Source organism: Lolium perenne, chromosome 3, assembly GCF_019359855.2.
Source record: "Lolium perenne isolate Kyuss_39 chromosome 3, Kyuss_2.0, whole genome shotgun sequence".
NCBI classification, from domain to species: domain Eukaryota; kingdom Viridiplantae; phylum Streptophyta; class Magnoliopsida; order Poales; family Poaceae; genus Lolium; species Lolium perenne.
In genome coordinates this window covers 33,140,239-33,145,479 of record NC_067246.2, presented here as the reverse complement: position 1 = coordinate 33,145,479, position 5,241 = coordinate 33,140,239, and positions in this window count along the sequence as shown.

The following is a 5,241-nucleotide window of genomic DNA, read 5'->3' as shown; positions in this document are numbered from 1 at the left end:
GGAGGGGGGCGCGCGGCCCTAGCGTGTGGCCCCCTCGGCTAGCCTCTGACGCCCTCCTTTGGACTACATAACGCCCTCGACCTAAAAACGCACGGGAGAGAAGTCGAAGTCGCCAGAAACCCTCCAGAACGCCGCCACATCGTGAAACTCCGTCTCAGGAGCCAGAAGTCTCCGTTCTGGCACTCCGCCGGGACGGGGAATTGGAGGAGATCATCGCCATCATCACCACCGACGCCTCTCCATCGACCAGCCATGTTTCCCCCATCCATGTGTGAGTAATTCCCCCGCTGTAGGCTGAAGGGGATGGTAGGGATTGGATGAGATTGGTCATGTAATAGCATAAGATTGTTAGGGCATAGTGCCTAGTGTCCGTAATTGGTACTTTGATGATATTGTTGCAACTTGTTATGCTTAATGCTTGTCACTAGGGCCCGAGTGCCATGATCTCAGATCTGAACATGTTATTGTTTCATCATGATATTTATTGTTTATGATCTTACCTGCAAGTTGTATACACATGTCGCTGTCCGGAACCAATGGCCCCGAAGTGACAGAAATCGGGACAACCGGAGGGGATGGTAGTGATGTGAGGATCACATGTGTTCACGGAGTGTTAATGCTTTGCTCCGGTACTCTATTAAAAGGAGTACCTTAATATCCAGTAGATTCCCTTGAGGCCCGGCTGCCACCGGCTGGTAGGACAAAAGATGTTGTGCAAGTTTCTCATTGCGAGCACGTACGACTATAATTGGAACACATGCCTATTGATTGCTTTGTAATTCGACACCGTTTTATTATTATCTGCAAATGCCCTGCTATGATTGTTACATGAGTTTCTCTCATCCATGCAACGCTCGTTATCCGTCCCCGTGCCTACAGTATTTTAATCCTGCCGTTTACTATAATCACTACTGCTGTCTTTGTTACTCTGCTGCTGTTATTCTACTACTGCTACTGTTATAAAACTGTTACTACTGATAAACTCTTGCGAGCAAGTCTGTTTCCAGGTGCAGCTGAATTGACAACTCCGCTGTTAAGGCTTTCAAGTATCCTTTGTCTCCCCTTGTGTCGAATCAATAAATTGGGTTTTACTACCCGCGAAGACTGCTGCGATCCCCTATACTTGTGGGTCATCAATTTGTGCTGGTAGATCCTCTTCCTGCGCAGGCTCGACGAGAGGCCCATTCGGCACATATGTAATTGCTACCTCACTCATTGGCGCCTCCTCAAGGCCTAACACTGCACGAAGAGTCATACCGATCTCGGCCGCTTTTTCTCTGGCACCCGTTACAGTCATTCCCTATGCTGCCGCAGCTGCTATGATAGCGGGGTCCATTAGTTCAGCATCCGGACCGGCGGCTTTCACTATGAGCGGTGGGATCGATTGTTTATTTTGTTCCTCGAGCTGGGCAACTTGTTTCCCGCTTTTTTTACTTTGTTTTTTCTCCTCCTCCAAGGCTTTCTTCTCCTTCTTCGCCAAGTCTTTCTTCTCCTTCAACATGAGTGCTTGCCTACGAAGTTCACGTCCATAGTCGTCAGGCATATTCTTCTTGGCTTGGGACGGTGTGCTCCAAAATGACTTAGCCCACTTCTTTTCCTTCTCAAAAAATACTGGCTTAGGCTCAGGCTCTCTTTTCGCCTTCATTTCCGCCTTCCATTTCTCATACTGAGCAGCCGCGGCCGCGTCAGTTTCCTCGACACTACGTTCCCAAGGCCTTGGGAGGAGAGGCTTTAGTGATGGCTCCGGTACCTTTGTGGTCTTAGGTACATAAGGGTCCGGGTTAATAGTCCAGGACTGCTTCTGCTTCTTCGCCGGAGGTGGATTGGGGGGCGGCGTACACACCGGAGGCTGACTGAGGGGCGGCATCTGCTTACCCGCCGGAGGTGGATTGGGGGGCGGCGTCGGCTGACGTGAAGGAGGTGTAGGTGAACCACCACCACCACCGCCGCCACCACCACCACCACCGGAGGGGGGTGGACTTGTTGGCCTTGGCGCCTCGCCTGGAAACTTGATGAACTTCTTTTTCCATAGAATGAACTGGCGCTTGACATCTCCAAGTCTTTTCTCCCCTTCGGGTGTGGCTATGTCAATCTCCAGGTCCTCAAACCCTTGGACTTTGTCTTCCACCGTGACACGAGCATAACCATCTTCAAAGGGGTTGTTGTGGTGGAGTGCTCCAGGTATACAGGGTAAAGCAGTGACGATGGCTACCTTCATGGAAATGTTCCCCATTGGATAATACAGATCACATTGTTTCATCTCCTTTACATCGTCCACGGGGTAGCGAGGAGGCTCCGGTGCAGTAATATCGATCGTCGGTGCATTAGCCCATTATCGCATCCGGGGTAAAGCAACTTTTTGTGATCCTCTAACATGTGATCCAAATTCTTCCTCCCCTTTTCAGTTTCACAGCCTCTCCGTGCATCAGCAATGGTCCGACCAAGATCATCAGCGGGCTCATCACGTGCCTCTTCTTCACCTTCCCCTTCACCTTCCCCTTCACCTTCCCCACCTTCAGCATCCTCCATGAAAGTATCACCGAAATGATCAGGATAGTTGTCATCGATGATATCAGCTCCTCCTTCATCTTCTTCCATTATAACCCCTCTTTCTTCATGCTTGGTCCAACAATTATAGCTTGGCATGAAACCGTGCCGAAGCAGGTGCAGGTGAACTTCTCTTGAGGAAGAGTAACCCTTCTGATTCTTACAGCCAACACATGGAGAGATAACAAAACCCACATGATTATTCGCATTAGCCACTACGAGGAAATCTTTCAAACCCGTAGTGAACTCGCCGGAGAGCCGGTTACCATACATCCATTGCCGATTCATCTGCATTATTATTATGTAAAGTATATAATTAACCATCATGCATTTGGTAAACTAACTAGCTAGAAATAATAGAAATTAAACAATGAACTACACACACGCATATTTTATCAATGACACATGAAAGGTTCAAGTTGCTAACCGCGATCGAGAGGAGGAAAAATAAATGAGAAAGCTCACGTGTGGCTCGGACACTTCATATCATATTTGTTTCATGCTCTCGGGCATTTCATCGAACACCTTGTGTGCATAAGAGGAACCAAAAGCAAACCCACCACCCCTTGTGAAGATTGTGAAGAGAAGTGGCACCAAATGGCTAAGTGAAGTGAGCTGAGCTGCCTTTTATAGGGATGGGCCTTTAGTCCCGGTTGGCTTGTCCAACCGCGACTAAAGGCCTTCGGGCCAGGCCTGAGGACCTTTAGTCGCGGTTGGCCTGGCCAACCGCGACTAAAGCTCCTCCCGTCCACCAGCTGGCCACCGAGCGCGCTGGGCCTAGGTCTTTAGTCGCGGGTCGCCTCCCGGACCGCGACTAAAGACCCCTTTAGTCCCGGTTCCTATATTTTGGGGACTAATGGGGGCGGATGGAAGCCTCTTTTTCTACTAGTGTAACAAACTAAAACCAGAGCTTAAACTAATTAAACTAAACATCAACCGAGGCTGCCGTCGTCGTTGCCGCCTCCTGCTCCGCCGCCTAGTCGTCGAACGTGGAGAAGTTGATGCCGTCGTCGTTGTTGCCGCCTCGTGCTCCTCCTCCTCCTTTGTCGTGGTGCCTCCCCTCGCACATGGCATACGCCGCCGCCTCTGCCGCGACTTGTTCGGGATTTTGGCAGTGGAGGTTGGCCATGTACTCCTCGCCGGCACGCTCGGCCTTGAGGCGTTCCACGCATCGCGGTCCTCCCTCCCGAGCTGGGCCGCACGGCCGCGGTGGGGAGGCACGACGAGCTCCGGCACAGGCTCGGCGATGTCGAGCGGGTAGTTGAGCTCGCCGCACTTGCTGCCGTGGAGGCTGGCATTCTCGATGTCATGCCTCCACAACGCCTGCGCTGCCGACTGGAAGGTGCCTAGCCAGATCCGCCGACCGGTGTTCCGGTCGGTGATCTCGGCCACCCAGGTTCCCCACTCGCGTTGCCACACGTTGTGGCGGCAGCTATGTGGTGGCGGTGGGAGGTCGGTGGGGGCGCCAGTTCGGCGATGCTGCCCGCCATGATTGCAGATGGTTGGAGGGGAGCGACAACGGGAAGATCTGACCATGGTAATGGGTTTGGTGGTGATGGGGATGGGTTTTGCGGCGGCGAGAGGTGGTATGGTTAGTGGTGCGGCAATGGGGATAGATTTGCTCCTCGGTCAGCCGCCGAGAAAATATAGGAGGGGATGGGGGATATGCTCCTCGGTCGGTTATATATGTGCCGCTAACCGATTTAGGGTTTCGGCTAGAGTCGGCTCTTTTGGTTAACGGCGCAAATTTGCTTCTCTAAAGAGTTTTAGGGGATCGGTTAGAGATGCTATGAGAATTCCAAATTCAGTTCTCAATTAAGTTTCCATCTCAAACTGTGAAAATTATTAATTTGCTGTTGTGTTTTCTCCAAATGAATATACTCAAGTGTAAATTGGGGTGAACATTTGAAGAATATGGTTACAGACCGAGAACGTTATGTGTACAGTTTTTGTGTGGCTCTGCTGAAGCTGAAAACTGGCAAAGACTGGCGCTGATTTTTACCACACGGAGTGGGCATGGCGATGGCATATGCGCTCGGCGCTCCGTTCAATCACACCGTACTTCAACTGGCACGCCTCCATAGATTGGCTTCTTCCCCGTGCAGATCACGTCTGGCATGTAAGAGAATCTTCACCGGCGCTTTATTGAGATTCTAGTGAAAGAAAGCGTTCACACCGGCGTTCCCTAAAGAGCATCGGTATGTTTTGGAGCCCCATAAAACAGCCGGCACTCCCGAAAGAATTCCTATGTTAAGGGCTTCGATTGGGAGCGTCGGCACCAAATTTCTTCACAAAAGACGCTAGCCGGCTGCCGTATGGGGGGGTCGGTGTGAGAACAACATTCCCAAATAGAGGATGTTGTGCCGGTGCCCTCCATACGGTAGTGCCGGCGCCCCTGCCGGCGTATATTTGGGGACACCGATGGAGATGCTCTAAGCGAGGGATAGACGGAAAAATGACGTGTGGTGTGGGCCGATGACGGGGAGGACTCCAGCAGGTCCACGCGGTTTAGCAAAGACATACTCTGCTTGGAGCACAACCGAAGAAACATGGCATTGTCCAAACAAGAAATGTGTCCATAAAGAAAAACAAGAAATGTGCATGCTACTAGGTGTTTTCAGTGTCATGCAACTGCTACTTTTTATAGAGAAGATCCGGGAAAGACTTAATCTCCTTTAGTACACTTAGCCTTCA